We start from the raw sequence: 17,845 nt of genomic DNA, 5'->3' as shown, positions 1-17,845 counted from the left end.
TGTCCAATGTCTTTGGAGCCAACATATCCATATTTTAAAACCTCCCTTATGTCGCTCTTCGAAGAGCTTTTAGAAGTAGCCTCTTCTTTATCTGATGTCCGAGTCTTTGCTGTATCCTTGAGCTGTGTGGAGCTCAGGCTACAAGGCCTTGATCTCCCAAGCCTTTCTCCCTGGCTTATGGCTGTAGATCTTATAGAACCCTGCCTCTCTTTGTGGGGACACAAGCCCTTGAGATGATTTATTCCAATCTTATCCTTCAGGACTCTATTCTCTTCAGTATCTGCCCTCTCATGCATCCTCAGGAAGACATCACATGAGCCCTGGGCAGTCTTGGGCTTTTGGCATGTATTCTGGAAGCTGGACATTGAGTGTTCTGAAGACAAGCTGACCTTGGCAGGGTGTACTGTACTGGGGCATTCTGGATCATGTCTCCCAGGCCTGGGCTGTGGCTGCTTGTTTGAACCGACACTGATATTCCTGTACCCTTGTGTTCTTAGAGTTGAGTTCTGTGAGTGTTGTGGAGTACATGTTTGGAGATGGCATGGGCTTCTCTTGGCCCCTAAAGAGCCAAAGACACTAGGACTGATATTAATGTCCTTGCCAGTGTGAATCTCGTTGCATCCCAGACACCCTCTCCATGCATAAGGTGTCTCTTCTTTTACCTCCACTGTTTTAGTCTGTTTGACTGCTGAAGCTGGGACCCTTTCTCCAGGGTCCACCATTGTCAAATTCCACGAGTGATGTCTTGAGTCCTCCTGATGAAAGCTCTTGAGTGGTGCATGCTTGGCCTTTTGGGGGTTGGTATTTTGTTGTAGGCTGCCCTTTCCAATCCCTCGGATAATCCTGCCTTCCTGGGGTTTTGCCTCGAAGTACAAAGCAGAGCGCTGAATACTCAGGTGTCTCTTCAGTAGATCTGGATGTGTTTTTGAGAGTCTACAGCTGGCAGCAGGTTCAGGGGCTCTTTGTGTCTTCTGAATCTTTGCAGTTGAGTGCATAGACAGAGCCCTCTCTAGACTGGCAGCTGATGCACTTTCTACCCTTGTCCCTCCTGGGTCCTGGTGATGCAAATTTTCCAGGATCACGGCAGCCTTGGAGTAGTATTCCTCCTTGGAATCCCAGATGAGTGAGGAGGGAAATACAACACGGGAACATTTTGAGGCTGGAACCCTATATGGGGTGGGATCCAGTGCCTCAAGGATCTTTAGATATGGTGTCCTTCTGTGTTTGACTAGAAGTTTTGTGCTATTTGATGCCAGCTTCCTTTCAGCCTCTAAGTCATGCAGAGAATGATCGTCAGTAGGGTTTATGTCGGACAGCTCGTCTGTCCTCAGTGCAGGGTTCCTGGCTTTCAGCCCCTTCCCAGTGATGCTCCATGAACTGTGAGGCACATTTTTTGCCCCAGCACCACGTCCCTTCTTGATGGGCTTTCCCATATCATACCTTGCTGTGTCTTTCTTTAAGGGCACCCTTCTGGGCTCAGACCCCATCCTTTTACTATATTTGTACCTTTTGGAGTTGCGGACGGAAGACTGTGGAGCCTGGGAGACTTGAGACTGCATAGTACAGTCTGCTCTGTCCTTCATTAAGGTCATCCCTGCAAACACAGACCCTAAGATTTTGCCTAAATTGTAGCTCTTGGAATTGAAGATGGAGGGCTGGCCAGGCTGGGAGAGTTGAGGCCTTCTCTTGCAATAATGATCAGTGTTTGGTGGGAAACATCCCTGAAGCTGCTTCAGTTTCTTGGATGGAGGGGATCTGATGTGGGTTCCTTGTTGTTCTCCCACATTTGTTGCCTTTTCTTTAGTCTGTGGCTCCTTGTGATACTGGAACATCCGAAGATGCTCAGATGCAGGCCTGATAGCCTTAGTCTTCAGGGTGTCCCTGGGCAAGTTCCCAGGGGGCTTTCCAATGGCTTTTTGATGGTTTCGTTTAACATAACCTTTGACAGTTTTAGAATACAGTCCATGTTTATGGGACAGGCATTCAGCGGGTAGGGATGTCTGGATCCCTTTCTCAGTGGTAGGACATGACACTCCATAGGCCCTTCTCTTCAAACTGGGATGTGTTTGTTTTGGGGTAGAGATTGGGAGGATTTCCTTTTCTGAGACCCATGTCAGACCTACCAAGTTTGTTTTCCTATGTTCGTGATGCAGTGGCTGGTACCAGTAATGCTGAAGTCCTTGAGTCTGGGATGGAGCTTGGGCAGGGACACAGGGATCACTAAACCTCACAGATTTCTGTTGTTCAAAGCAAGGGTTTCTGAGGACATGGGCCATAGCCACAACTGATTCAGAGAAAATAGAGGATGTGCCCCAGAAACGTCGATTAAATTTCTGCAATATAAGATCCTCTAAGCTCATGAGGGAAGAAAACAGCTCAGAGAGCAGAAGGTGGTCCGTTTTCTGACTTGAGTTCCAAAAGGGTTGTGGTGTGGAGTCCTGGAGAAGTTGTCTGGTCAGCCTGCAAAAGAAGGAGGTGAAAACCTCTGCCCAAGCAGAGGATCAAGGGGCCCTCAAGTCTGTAAGTATGGCAGTTGTACTCAGAGCCCTCCCTTGCCCCATATCCCAGTCCCTTGGTGTCGCATACTACATGGCTGCCTTCAAATCCCACCCTGCATACACCTTCCATATGAAGATGCCCAGACCCAGAGCTCACCAGACCCAGAGCTCACATTCTGGTATGAAAAATTCCACAAGACAAAGATTTCTTACATTTTCATAGGTTGTGATGGAGTCTTGGTCTCTTCCACATTTTCCCCTCCATCTCTACAACCTGGGAATAGTTATGTAGGATCAGGAGAAGGAGTGAGAACACAGAAGAGAGTGGCATCTGTCTTATGATTACCCATGCTAAGACTCTAATGCTCAACCACCATAGTCCAAGGACAGAACACTGAGCATGAGCAAGGGGCGTGGAGGGACCTCTTCTCTCCATTTACACTGTCCTTGCTCCTCTGTCAGACCTTGCAATTCCACTGACAACACTATAATGGCCACAGGGTCAGTTATCTGATATAGAAATGCAGGTGGGAGAACTGAAGCTACCTGGTGTCAGTTGGACCTGGGAGTCCCCATACAGGGCACAGCATCACTCCAGTGCCTTGCACAACAGTCCTCTGAATAGTACCCAGCCCAGGCCAACCACAACTCATTTCTATCACAAAATTGGGGATTCCATAATGATAATTTCCTTCCCAGAAGTTCCCTCTTCTTTCCTGCATATCGTGTCCTCCTGACTGAGGGTTAGGCCAGAGGGCGTTTCTCTCCACAGAAAAGCAGAAGCCTACCTTTTTCCACATCAGTTTTCCTCGTGGTGTTGCTCTGCCCCCTCTTCACATCCTGCCAGTTAGAAACAACACAAGTGACCCGGCGTCCTTTCCTCCTCTCTCTGGTAGACAACCTTCCTGCTCTCTGTTCTCAGGGATAACATGAAATCTGCATTTCTCAGGGGGCTCTCTCTCATCCATCCTGTGTCATTCTCACTGTGTGCAAACACATTTCCTTTTGGCATTCTTGGATAAACAGCAGAAGCTGCTATGTATACCACCCTTACCAGGGATGACCTCAGTCACTGTTCCTCAGACAGGAGGCTACCTAAGGCTGCTCTCTGCAGCTGTCTCTGTGCTGTCAGGTGATATCTGCTTCCTCAGAGCAGAGGAGACTCAAGCCCTGATCTGAGGCTCTTGGTCTCATCACCTGCTTCACATCAGCCCAACCCAAAGAAGGCAAGCACCTGAATGAGGACAGATGACCTTTCACTGAGCTTGTCCTGAGTCCCCACCAACTCAGAAATGCATCTGCCCATGGAGCCCAGTCGTCCTGAGTGTCCTCTCTGCCTCCTTAGACAGATGGTTTGAGAGCTTCAGGCAGGCACCTCAGGGCCATTCTCACCCCTTTGCTGCCTGTCAGCCCTTTCTGACTCTGAGATTTCCCCTCACCTGTCTGCAGCTGGACATTAGCTACTTTGTAGCTTCGCCTTTCTTCCACCTTCCCCAACCCCTTTTCTCCCACCCATTCTATCCCCTAACACTAGATGGGGAGAAAAATAGTAGGGAAAGGGGGAGAAGTTATTGGTAGATTATCCATATCTGTCGATTAGGTGGATTGAATTCCTTTCATCTTCCCTGTCAGGATACCAAATTTCTTTTTCTTCTTTCTTCTGTACAAAGAACTACTGAACAAACCACAAACACCAGAGACCCACAACAAAGGACAACCCACATGTCTCCTAAGGACCTAGCATTTGTTTATTCTGGAAAGTCCCCAGAGTTCCAAAAGTCACAGGAACAGAGAAACTCTCAGCTGATGGAAAATCATGCCCTGGCTTGACCATGAGCAAGGCTCACTCAGCTGCTGTGGACAAGGTAAGCAGCCTCACATCCCATCCCTGAGTTAAAACAAAGAACATATTCTTATGTTAATGTTTTTATAAAATATCAACTGCCACTAAACCTGTTTTCCAGGAAATATGAGAGTAACCGTCATGAACAACAGATTACTGCTCCATTGTGTGTGGACCAAAGCTCCCTCACCTTTGGGATGTCTGTTTTGCTTCCAGATCCTGGTGACAGTGGGCAGTCCTTCAGGAAGGGGATTAGTAGGAAAAAGACCCCCACTCCACACAGAATGGCAATGCTCAGGTCCATTGCTGTGTTCACAGAGTTGGGGCTCATCCATGAGTAAAGAATGCTTTTCATCAGATTGAGAAATCTCTCCATCTTCTGAATCGCAGTGCAGCTCACAGGCCACTGAGCCCTGGAGTGCAGTGTGAGATGTGTCAGGAGGGCTCAGGCAACATCACACAGCTGTGGCCTCCTCATCACAAAGGGCTCCTGCCAAGACAGGGGATGCCACAGCCTGTCCCCAGCCTCCAGCCAGGAGTCCCTCGTGTGTGCTGTCCTTGCTCCCTCCTTCCAAGGGAACCAGTCACAAATAGATCTCAGTTTATGCTTTGTTCCTTATCCCTGAGCCTCAGTAGTCTTTTGTGTAGACATATATTATGTTTATCCTACTTTAGTAAGGGTTCTCTTCCCCTCTAACCCCCCGGCCCACAGAGAAAGTGGGAAAGAAAGGTTATTAGGGATCTGGGAGAAGCAGACCTGTGTAGAAATAGTTCTACTGGGCAATTACAATCCCTGTTGTTCTCCCCCTAGCAAACACCAACCATGAGTCAGCTCTTTCAGATCAGTCCACTGGGCACACGGAAGACACTAATCACCAAGGACAGTTATGTCTGAAGTCTGCGAGTCTCCCCAGTGGAGCCAGAGTCCAAGGAGACTCGGGAATCTCACTAGAAGTTCTCTGGTGACTTTCTCTCTAAGAAGACCCCACAGGCAGAGCTCAGCAATGGTAGGGGGAACCAATCAATACAAACTTGTCACAAGCAATGACGAGCAAGGGAGGGCAAGGCGAACCAAAGGTGGAGCTCCTTGTCTGTTGGGTCATATCAATGTTCCTTCTAAAGGTCATGTGTCCCCTCACGTGTTTGCTATAGCAAATTATCCTTTCACCTGTGTCTGCTTCAGCCAAACTCTCTCACCTGTTTGCCCCAGGAAAACCTCAGTATAACTGGAGTCTCTAAAGAAACCAGACATTTTCACTTCACCCTTGTGTCCTGGCAGCTGTCTGCGTGAGTCCATCAGGTTCTGAGTTTCTGACAAAGTGGCTTCTGTGTGGAACTTGAGTTTTTTCCTTGGGGATTGTTATTCTCAGGTTGTGTTCTGTCTGCAGATCCATGTCTGTCCATTATGTGATCCCAGCTTGTCTCAAGTCAGACGCAAAACTTCCATTTACCTCCTATTTTCAATTTAGTCATTATTCAATTAATTCTAAAACAATATACTTTTATTTTCTTCCGCTATAGAACGGTACGGAAAGTGAAATTCAGTTCTTAACCATAAAAATGCATGTGGCTAATTATGAACTAAACTAGCTATGATAATTTGTATGACTAATAGTGTTTTGCTTCTTTTCTTTACATGTTCACTTTTTCAAAGGAGCAAACTCTGAAAGAATTTATTTAGGCATTTTTCAACTACCCAATTGTCTTGCTTTTGGCAGTAGAATCACAGTCAACATGGATGTGCAGGTATCTCCTTGGCAGGGTGTAGACCGCATCCTTTGAGTCCATGCTGAGAAATGGTATCCCTGGGGCTATGGTAGCTCTGTTTTTAGGAGCTCTAGAACAATTTCCAACATGCTGTTCCAGTTTACACACCCAATCCCAGCTCTGACAGGTCCCTTCACTCATCTTTGGTAGAAGTTCTCCTTTGTGTTGATCTTAGCCATTGTCATTAGGCAAAATGGAATCTCAAAAGTTGCCTTAATTTGAACTCCCCTGGAAACTAAGAATAGTTTCCTGACCCCTAAGGTCCAATCAGGAGCCAATCTGATTTGATCACACCAGGCTCTTTATTTGCAAGCTGGATTTCTGGCTTAACTCACTACCAACCCACAGGAAGGTTCCAGCAGAGAAAAGCTCTGAACTCTCATTGGGTCAGGTTTTATAGAAAATGGCAAGCAAGGTGTAAGTGTTTCTAGCCTGGAATGCACATGAGTGGGAGGTTACTGTTGCCTTAACATAATTGGCTGCTGCTGGGAGCTAAACCATAAAATTAACTTCTGCATTTCTCCTACTTAGTGGGGCTGTTGGGCAGGGGTGGGTGTGTAACCTGGAGGTGCAGATTTGTTGGGGACCCCTGGAAACTGGTGCAAGATGCTGGATTTGTTGGTGGGATGACCTGGGGGTGGAGCCCTTGCTGGACGTAGACAAGAAACGGGAGCTAAGCTCAGGTTTTCTAAGATGGAGTTTAAAACCCAGAAATTTGATGTCTCACTCTCCCTTCTCTGGTAACCGGAAGTCCCAATCATGGGACTTCCTGAAGCTATTATTATATTTTAGAGGGGGTATCAGGGTTGGTACCACTCAAGTCCTCATGGTGCCCTTGTGGCTTGGGTAGGGGGCCCATCAGTGGGACACAGGAGGGAGTCCCAAGGCTGAGTAACCTCCAGCTGCTCCAGTTTGGCCTCAGCTGATAACGGATCTGCCATTCAAGAGTGAGTGATGAATGCACACTACAGTTGTGTCAACATTTATGGTGGTAGATGTGAAGGATGGCATGGGGCTCTTTCCAGCATTGATTTAATGACCACTGCCAGTATCTCTTGACTAAGACTCATTCTCTAGGCTGGAATCCATAGGGCTCTGGAGGTAGACCTGTTTCACAGAGAACAGGAAGTTTAGGTTTTTGTGGTAATTTCTTACCCTGATAAGCCCGCATAAAAAGCACACAACCAGTTATTATATTTATGAACTCTGTTCCTAGAGTGGGCGGGTCTATCACTGTATCTGTCTGGTCCCCAGCTATGAGACCCCCACCCCGATACCTGCAGCTTCTTCAAGCCATGTGGTTCTGCTCCATCTTCCTCCTCCTCCTATCTGAGACCACCCGTTCCACCTTTCTTTTCCACTGCCCAATCATTGGCTCATGTCTTTATTTGTCCAGTAAGAATGGGGAGAATGTTCAGGAAGATCACCTGAGTATGTGATCTACTTCTGCAGACCCTCTGGAGGAAGCGAGATTAACATCAAAATACAAACAGCGCCAGAGCAACTGACCACAGTTCCCCCTTTTTGTACAATTAAAAGGCTCTTTTCTCTCAGATATAAATTGAGCACAATTCTCACAATTATGCAAATGGTAAAATATAATATGCTCTTAACATACAGTCTATCATATTTGTCAATTTAGATAAAGCACTCTACTCTTTATCTGAACTTTAAGAGTTTACGATTCTACACCTGAATTACGTTCTGATTGTATTTTGCATTACCATCTGAGAACCATCCTGTCAAGTCTATATCGTATCTCTCAATGCTAAACAACTCAAGTTTGCTTATGAGACTCTAACCAGTCTTCAACCACATCAGAAATCCCAGAATGAATTAACTATTATCTGAGTATATACGAAACACAAAACATAGATTCTAGGACTTAAAACAGTTTGTAGAGACGGCTGACTATGTGGAAAGCCCCCAATTTCTTATAAAGTTGGAGCATCGTCTCCAGCCTTCAGGCCCAGTACCATCTGACAGACCTTGAAATGAAGCAGGAGCAATGGAGAACTAGCTTACCCTATCTTGGCAGAGTTTGGCAGTCAACTATCCCACATCTTGTTTTTCCTTTTTGGATAGTATTTTATCTGCAGATGATGTAGGCGAGTTCTGCCCAGGTGCTACCTTGTCACAATAAGCAACCTCGCCTGGAGACAAAGATGCTCAAAGTCATCTTTGAACTGTGAAGGCAGAAGCTGTCAGGGTCAGACATGTCTCATGGTCAAATTATCCTTAAAAATGAAATACCATTAATGATAACCATGCCTCTGGTCACACTTGTCCTCAAGGAGTGTGGTTTGTTCTCTGGATGGGGACGCTGACATAGGCTCTGGTGGAACCCCAGCTCTTTGCCCTGGATTGGCAGGGGGCCCCACGAAATGAATCACAACGTAGAAAGTCCCCAAGAATGCAGTACACTGAGAAACAGAGTGACAGCAATTACAGCATGCAGCTCAGCCTTGCTGAAACTGTGTCAAGTGGCTGCGCTGGCCCCATGACTCCTACCATCTCCAGTGGAGACGGCTCTGCCCTATTTCCTTTTGAGAACTGTCCAGCTCATTAGCCCATTGACTGACCGCTTGTCTTTTAGTGTTTAACATTTGCAACTCTTTACATTCTAGATGTTAGCACCCCACAGTGACGATCTTATCCCATACTTTAGGAGGTCTGTTCCCTCGAATGCTAGCATCTTTTTGTGCTGAAGCTTTTTAATTTCATGTACTCTCATTGTCACACATGGGTCCTTCCCTGTGCTCTTGGTGTTCCAGTCAGAGAGTTCTGCCTATGCCTGTGTAGGAAGACTCTTCCTTCTTCTCCCTCCAGCAGCCTCAGCACTCAGGGTTGAAATTCAGGTCTTTTGAGGCTGGAGAGATGGCTCAGTGGTTAAGAGCACTGACTGCTCTTCCAGAGGTCCTGAGTTCAATTCCCAGCAACCACATGGTGGCTCACAACCATCTGTAATAGGACCTGATTCTCTCTTCTGGTGTGAATGAAGACAGTGACAGTGTGCTCATACATGAAGTAAATAAATCTTTAAAAAAGATGTTAAATTCAGGTCTTTTGTCTATTTTGATCTGATATTTGTACATGGTGAGAGGCAGAGCTGTCTAAATTCTTCTTCAGTTTTGAGGCCTCAGTTGATTGTGCCACCCAGCCCCAGGCTTACATCTGTCTGGGCCGAGCCCCAGGCTTACCCCCCCCACCTCCTACACTTATGACCCCACCCGGGAAGAGATACCCAGCCTGAGGTGATCAGATATGTCCCATTGAAGAGGCCTCACCCTTTCCCACCAGCCCCAGGAACAAAGACCGGCCCCAGTGGCTCAAGTAAGGTCTGCTCTCTGGGCCCCTGGAGTGTGCTACCTACTAGGCAGGAGGATATAGCAGGAGGCTTTCTGAGCCTAGGAGTTCAAGATCAGCTTGGGCAGTGTTTACAAACCTCAGATTTAGCCGTGTGTGTGTGTGTGTGTGTGTGTGTGTGTGTGTGTGTGTGTGTGTGTGAGAGAGAGAGAGAGAGAGAGAGAGAGAGAGAGAGAGAGAGAGAGAGAGAGAGGAGGTGGGGAGGCTCAGCTGATGACATCTTTCTGTGTTCCTTGAACTTTCTTGCCTCTGAAAGCACCATGAAGCATGAGCACAGACCCCACAGTTTGATCTTTTTTTTTCTATGTTGAGTCTAACTGTGTTCTAGATTAAGGTGACATGTCATGTCATCCAGGAACTCCTTAGACTCTGCAGCAAGCAGCTCTTCTCCAAAGGGTCTCAGTTGCTCTTGCCTTCAAAGTCATAGACTTTACCACACATGCTTCTTCATCTCTCCCTGTGTGTGCATGTACACGCATACCTGTGTGCACATATGTGTTCATAGGTTCCCGAGAGTGACCAGTGTGAGCTCTGGCATTAAGCAGTAACCTCACCTTTCTGTGCTCCCAGCCACCTCAGCCCCAGGGGCAGAACAGCATCGTTGCCATGACAGTATGCCTGGGACCCGGTGCTGTGCCTGACACATACCTAGCTGCATGGGTCTGTTGAACAAATCGGCACCTCTCTTTGCATTGTAGGACGTCTCCAGAATGATATGCTGTGTGGCTCGCCTGTCACTGTTCCTCATGAGGATGTTGGAAGCAGAGAAGGATGCTGCAGGTAACTGTGAGAACAAGTGTCACCTACTGTAAGCAAGGAAGGGGACACCATGCCTCAAAGAATGACTGGAGGAAACCAACAAAGACCTGGACACTCCACATCTGCACTTTAATATTTTTTATTCTAAGGCAAGTAGCATTTTCACCCTGGGTCAGCAGGTGAAAGGTTTATTTATATATGCAGGTCTACCGTAAGCCCCATTTTTAAGGAACCCAGAGCCCCTGCATAGCATTTCTACTGATGTGCCTTTTCATTTAGTTCACAAACATCCAGGGGCCAGGGGGAAGCTTAAACCTTGCCAGACAGAACAAAGGAGAACCGTGTCCTGCGACAGCATGCAGGACACTTAGGAGCACTTGGACACCTCTGTTTTCTGCAATCATGGAAACCTCCGGAGGAAGCGGCATGCACTGCCACTTTTCAGCAGGGCGGTGGCCTTGGCCAGGGGATCACTCCTGGCATCAGTCAGTGTTTCCTGCACAGCAAGAACAAGGCCATAAAGGGCAAAAGGGGATTCTGTGACAATGCCCCGTATCCCTGCAAATAAAAAAGGTAGACCAAGTGTGAAGGCTAGCATGGGGAAAAATGAGGCCTTTTTATATTCTTTTTTAATGAAATTTTTCTTCTTGCCATGTCTGGCTACCTTGTACTTCCAGTTTCAGTGAGTGGTGTGGGCCCGATCTCCAGTTGCCTGTGGGTGTGAAGTCTGGGACACGCCGGTGCCCATGCCTCAAACAGCTGTGAGCCTTGTACTTCAGAGGTGGCAACACCAGCCTTGATGCCACAGAATTCACTCCCCAACTGAAGCAATGGAACTGATGACAGGAAAGGTGGCCATGGGACGCTCTGGGGTTGATATCGGAACTCCAAAACCCAGTCTGAGTCCACAGAGTGTGGCTCGCACTGTCTGAGGCAGACTCACGTGTCAGTGAGCTGTTAGCGTGTCCCCTTATAGCTTCAGGGTTACGGTGCAAATAACCCTCAAGCAGGAGCTCCATAGCCTTACACCGATCCTGCTCAGGAATGCCATGGGCAGGCAATGCAGGGTGCACATGTCTTCACTGCACTAGCTAAGGCCTGGTTCGCACATAATTGAGATACATCAGTTCCCTGTGAAATCCTTATGCTTTCCCTGCAGGAAGACTCTGCCTCCCAGATAAAGCCCATCCTCTCCCTTCCTCAGACAACACATCTCTCTCTATACCTCATCTGTTTACTTTGGCTTTGTTTTCTTGGTGTTCAACTATTGTAAATTATCAGAGAAGCTAGAAACAGCAGCAATTCTAGTCTGTGCATTTGATGTTGAGGCTAACCTGGCCATGCAATCTTCACACCATGGAAAAGCCTTCAGGGGGAAGGAGTCACACCACCACGATAAGGAAAGAAATACACTTAGGGAGTGGATAGTGGACACAATGTTTGGTATTACCCAGGACTAACTAAGGTCAGCTTTCTCTGCAGAGGACAGAAAGTTCATTTTGGCTGGTTTCCAGGGACTAAGGGAGACAGCCATCAAACCTCTCTGCCTCCTTCCTTTGTGACACCTGGGCATTTTCTGCAGTGGCTTCCCAGAGGTCTTCATTTGCAGTGACTAATGTTGCCTGGGTGGCCCTGCTGCTGTCCTGGGCAACTCCCACCCACCAACATGCCTGGACCTGGGCCCTCTACCCGCCATACCTCAACTCACTTGCACCTATCCATTTGGGACCAGGGACCCAAGATGAGAAGATGAGCTCCTTCATACCTCACATGGGCCAACTGAGCCCACAGAGCTGATGGCAAAAGAGCCTGTGGGGGGCTCTGGGGTTGGATTCTGAACTCCAAAACCAAGTCAGAGGCCACACAGAGAATCACGGCTAGGGCCAAAAGGCCTGGCTCATTAGCTCCAAGGGCCATCATGGAGAGCCTGTCCTTCACTAGAAGCTAACTATTCACCACCACCCCTCTTTCGGTGTTCCAGAGTGTGTTCCCATCTGAGGTAGACATCGTGGGTTACACGAGGATCTATGCAGACAGCCTGATATATAGGAGCTCTGATGGCACTCTCCACCCCCACTGTGAGGGTAGGAACTCGTGGATAAGAGAGTGTGCTGGGGGTTGGGTATGTTGCTTTCCTCTCTCTCTCAGGTAAGAGTTCCACACCACCAGCCCAGCCTCCTGGGCAGTGCAGACATGATTGTGTACAACAAGGCTACTGGACCCTGATGGAAAGCAGCTCTGTACACACCAGAGACTAAAAACCTTCCTCAGAAACCACCATGCTGAAGCACTCACCCATCTGGCCTGCTTCACTTAGGGCAATAGCTGCCCTCTTCTCTTTCCCCGTGCCCTGGTCCCATAAAGTGAACAGGGCCACAGGCTGGCCTCTGCAGTCACGCACTCAATCAAACCCACTCTGGTCCCTTGAGCTCAGTGTCTCTACCTCTATTTCCCCCACGGGAATCACCTGACAGTTGTGGTTTTACAGCACGGTGCAATTCAGTGGCTGACCCACTCAGTCATTTTTAGCTCTTCAGCAAGTCAGGCCATTACACTGTCCCCTGGGGATTGTGGGAGCCTGGCCTCTGCTGCCTCCTTATCCTTACTTAGGCCAGCGTTCATCAAAACCAGGCTTCAGAAACTCATCTTCTGCCACCGGCTGGCACTTAGTAGACTCAGTGCCATCTTCAGCAATAAGAGTTCCACCTACCATTTAGTACCAGAGGTGGCCTGGCAACTTGAGGGTGTCCAGTCGATACTGCACCACTGGTCAAGAGTTCCAGTCCCATGGCAATCCATTTCCTTGTAGGTCTGATCCCAAAGGTGGTGTTGGGCACAGGGTAGAAAAATGACCACTGGCTTTGTAAGGGCTTCTGTGTCCAAGGCCTGACAGGGCCATCTTCTCCAAAGTGGGACAGCACCAACTCAGTGATCCAGTCAATCTCCTGGGTTGGTAGAATAAAACTCAGACTAATGGAAACCAGTCAGGGAAGGAGATGACAATACCACCTGGGTACCAGGGCCTGGACCAAGGAAGCTGAGAAGACAAAGACACAGCATATAGTAGAGCTGCCCAAGGCTAGGTCAGACAGGAAGAGGGATGGTCTCCTCCTGAGCTGGGGCTTCCCTTCTCCTCTCTACTGTCCATGCCAGGAGCAGTTTGCCAAGGCTGCCTCCCATTTGTGCACCTTGACCCGGAGCTCTCCTTTCCTCATGACTGCCCAGGTCCCGCCCCCTCCAGCTCCACTCTTCTGGGGACTTGCTGCATGGCCTCTGTGCCACCCAATGCCTTCATCCCTTTCCCTCAGCTCAGGATCTTGAATTTCCTCAGGACAGACTCTCCTTCTGGCCCCAATCCCCACATCCCATTCTCTATTCTTCCTCTCCCTTCTCTCTTCCCCTAGCCCTCCCCTCTCCCCATCCCTTCCTCTACCTCTCCTCTCCTCACCCCCTCCCCTGCTTTCTGTATTTCTTTCCTACGTTGGTCAGTAGAAGACTGTTAAGCCTGAAGGGGCCAAGCTGGTGAAAAGGCCCCGGGTTCAGTTTCCAGAGGTGACTGAAGGTCCCACAGGTCCCTCAGGAGCTAGGGTGGGGTGGTGGTGAACCGTCTGTCTCTGGCTCCAGCATATAGTACTGGGACCACAGTGAGCCGAAGGAGGCAGGAACCCAGCAGCTGGAGGAGTGATGGGCTCGGGGTGGGGGTGGGGGTGGGGGTGGGGGTGGAAGGGTGGTGGTGTGCCCTACTGGCGTGTAATGAGTGTGGATGCAGACACGCTCCTGCAGTTCTGACTTGGATCCTTCCTGTGGCTCTCCGTCCACACCAGGTTGGAAACAGACCCGACATTCAATAACCATAGAACTGGGCGTGTTCTTCACTCCTTAAAAAAATACGTGGAGAGAACTCTATTAGAGACTTTGACATAGACAGGACTTAGCCTGGAGCCACCCCGCTGTGTCCTCCCTTCTGAACCTGTGTTCTTCCATTTGCCAAACCCTCCCTCCCTCCCTCCCTCTCTCCTCCTCTCTCTCCTCCTCCTTCCCTACCTACCTCTAGTTACACCCTGTGCTGTCCCCTTCTGCCTCAGCTTTCCCAGATTTCCTAAGAAGGACGAAGTTCCTTCTTAGGTGAAAGACATCACATTTCATGTCCTTGTGATGGGTGCACATTGCAAAGGTTAATTAAAAGGCAAATATAAAATAAGAATGAAGAAGTATTGAAAGGCCAGCGGGGTGGGGAAGACCCCACTCAAATCTTGAGACAACGCAGCCCCCCAAGAACTCATGAGAAACCAGTCTTGATGTAATGAACAAGAGGTGTATTTGAGGAACCAGAGCTCTGGGGACGACACGTATCTCACACAGGAGACAGAGGAGTCGACCCCGAGCCCAATTAGGGGCAGGGATTTATAGGGAAAATTACATAGGCAGTTGGCAACAATTACACAAAGCAAAGCAATTTTACTATTTGTTTACATTGGCACACATGATCTAGCTTGGGCTCAGTCCAACTCCAGGCCACCCTGCCTCTGGGGCGAGCTGACCCCAACTCTTTTTCCTCAGGACTGGTAAGTCAGGCCTTATCGAGGCCAGATGTCTTATGTCGAGTTAGGCCTTAATGAGGCCAGATGGCTTACGTTCGGCCAGGTCTTATTGAGGCCGGATGGTCTATGCTGAGCTAGGCCTTCTCGAGGCCAGGTGGTCTATGGCTGGACTACTTCCCCATAACATGTGGTGTTATTCTTTTGTGAGGTGCACTGGCCCTCACAGCAGGGACAGTGGGGGATAGTTTAAAAATCTTTATTCTTTCAGTATCAAGATCGCCTCAGTTATTGGGTCTCCTGCAGACTCCGATGTCCTCACCTCTCACTGTAACCTCTTACCTTGGGGATATAGTTTCTTCTCTCTGGGTCTGGAGGGCAAGAGCAAAATGTTCTAAGCACGTGGGTCTATCTCCCTAAACCCTTCCAGCCCCTGTGTCAACTGGACTCACAGGCTGTGGGCACAACCTGGGGCTGGTACCTGGGGATGCTTGGCCCAGGATGATTCCTGGGAAGGAAGATAGACCTGTGTCACCTCCACCGGCCCCTGCGGTTGTCATATCCTAGGGTGGTGCAGAGGAGGATGGTCATCAAGTGGTGGGATGTCATGCCAGTGTTACTCTCCCCAGACTGTTGGTTATGATATTGGTACCCAGGGCATCACTCTGCAACCCTGGCCTGCACAGTGGTCTTCTCCCAGCAGCACTGTATGCCAGGAAATTCTGCAGCATTTCCACCTTCCCTTCTCCTCCTCCCCCTCCAATCGGCTCGTTCCAGATGAGAGGAAAGGAAAGCAGGTTTACTTCACCGCTTCCTTGGGGAAAGGGGTGCTGACGGCCTTGGAGGGGTCCCTTCAGAACAGGGCTTCAGGCTTCACAGCCTGCTGACAAGTGTCTGAATAGGTCAGACAATGGTGCAACCTATGGTATGTTGCTTCACCTCACTAACCTTGCTGTTCCTTGTAGATGTCATGATTTCCCAGACATACAAGGTTTCCACCATGCTCATGATTGGGAGTCTGGGGGCTGTCTTTATGGAGGCTACAAAGTGAATCTCCTTCACAGTCAGATAGCCATGCATGCCCCTTGGGCTGGCCTGTAGGCATCCTGGTCTTGGGGCCCACATAGAGCAAGGACATCATGAGACATTGCATGATTCTAGATGGGTTGGTAGAACCTGATAGTGTGCGGCTGTGATCAGCCAGCGCAGGCCTCAAGGGGTTGATGCTTTGCGTGGTGTGCAACCACAGAAGTGACGGCGTTATGAATTACTACGCCAAGGAAGCACATGCTGATGGGAAGTCCCTGGTAGCCTCTGCCCTCCAGTTAGTATCTCTTGGGCTAAAAGGAAAGGTGGTCAGGGGATCCCCCCCAGCTCTTGCCCAATGCAAAGTCACTGCTCGGCATTGTCTGTCCCCTTCACTAGGATATTCTCCAGTTCTATGTCTGGGTGGGCCGTGAGTGCTGTCACCATCTAGTGGAGAATGAGGTGGCCCAATGACACTCTCCAATCTCCCCTGCTGCAAATTCTATGACCAAATACGGCTTTGCTGACGTGTCAATTAAGTGGAAGAGGGTAATGATATTTGTATGTTATCCAGATTCCATGAGGTCCACCTCAGTGGTGATGCTGGAGGTCCTGTTGACGCCCTTGTCCAAGATCGTCACAGCCACTTCGGTGTTGTGTGGATATGGCAGACACGGTTTGTCTCTGCAGATGTGCCACAGGCAAACGTCACTGACATCTTGGAATTATCTTTGAGGGCTTCCTCATCAGAGGGCTGGCCTCAAGCTCCTCCTCCGTTGCCACCATGTGAAGTGTGACATCACTGTACAGTGCTAGATCAAACAAACAAACAAACAAACAAACAAAGCAGGTCTAGGAGACAAGTGCATGGTTATACAATCCTATATCATTAAAAAAAGAGTTATCTTGAACAACTGGATGATGACCTTCAAGGTTATAGAAAGATAAGAACAAACCAAACCGCAGAGCATAGTCAACAAAACACAATAAAAATCAGAGCTAGAATTAATAAAGATTATCGGAGCTCATTATATGCATGTATAGAAATGTCACAATAAAATTCCTTATCTTGTACAGTTAATATATACTAATGTAAGTTTTATGATGAGAAAAGCCAGAGTTGAAAATGATAAGCATAAATAGTCTACATGGTGGTTTGAATGAGGATGACCCCCATAGGCAGGCATAGAGAGAGTCTCCAGTTGGTGGAACTGTTTGAGAAGGATTAGAGGGTGTCTCACTCTGGGTAGGCTTTTAGGTTTAAAAACTCAATCTTTCTCTGAGGTAGAGGGATGTAAACTCTCAGCTCTTGCTCTAAGGCCTGCCTGCCTGCCTGCCTGCCTGCCTGCCTGCCTGCATGTAATTGTAAATCAGACTCAAAAGCACAGCTAGTAAGTGGATAAATACAAAATTTAAAAACCAAAACAGGCTGGGCAAAGTGACGCCTATCTTTAATCCCATTACTCCAGAAGCAGGGCAAAGGGAGAACTGTGAACTCTGGACCAGCCTGCTCTACATAGCGAGCTCCAGGCCAATCTGGTCTACATGGTTTCAGGCCAGCCCAGGAATTAGAGTCTCAAAGACAACAGAATCAAGCAAAATGGCCCCATTGAAAATCAAAGAGCCAGCAAACGTACTATGTCAAGGTCCAACTGATCAGGGAAGCCCACGTTTATCAACGTCTATCCAAGTCCAACTTCTTTCCAAGCAACCAACAGCTTCTCTCAGGTATAAGCACAAAGCCAGCTGGAGCCAGTGCCTCGTATGAACAGGTTCCTATGACGACTCCTTGTGAGGTCACCCCAAAGACACACCAGACATGGGGAAGTACGGCCCACATGACGTTCTTCTTTCTCCCGCGATTTTCTCGTGGCCGTTCACCTCAACCTGACAAAACATGACACAGAGAAGGAAGAATTTACTTTGGCTTAGGCTTTCTGAGGGCAGGGACAGGATGGTGGTGGGCTCAGCTAGTGGCCCTGGCAGCAGGGTGTGAGGCATCTGGCTAACATTGCACTGACAGTCTTCCAGGCCTCCCAGAAGCCCCA

General features: G+C 48.6%; 1 long non-coding RNA gene across 1 annotated transcript; it reads right to left on the bottom strand.

Moving 5' to 3' along the window:
• Nucleotides 1–12,258: 12,258 nt before the first annotated feature.
• Nucleotides 12,259–17,734, bottom strand: LOC116883351. The gene is made up of 3 exons (XR_004385752.1): nt 17,435–17,734; nt 13,978–14,111; nt 12,259–13,270 (listed from the first exon to the last, which is right to left on the bottom strand). It is a non-coding gene; the product is annotated as an uncharacterized LOC116883351 (long non-coding RNA).
• Nucleotides 17,735–17,845: the final 111 nt, after the last annotated feature.

Source organism: Rattus rattus, chromosome 14 (genome assembly GCF_011064425.1).
Source record: "Rattus rattus isolate New Zealand chromosome 14, Rrattus_CSIRO_v1, whole genome shotgun sequence".
NCBI lineage: Eukaryota > Metazoa > Chordata > Mammalia > Rodentia > Muridae > Rattus > Rattus rattus.
The sequence above is the reverse complement of the archived record's forward strand: the minus strand, read 5'-3'. Positions and strand labels throughout refer to the sequence as shown.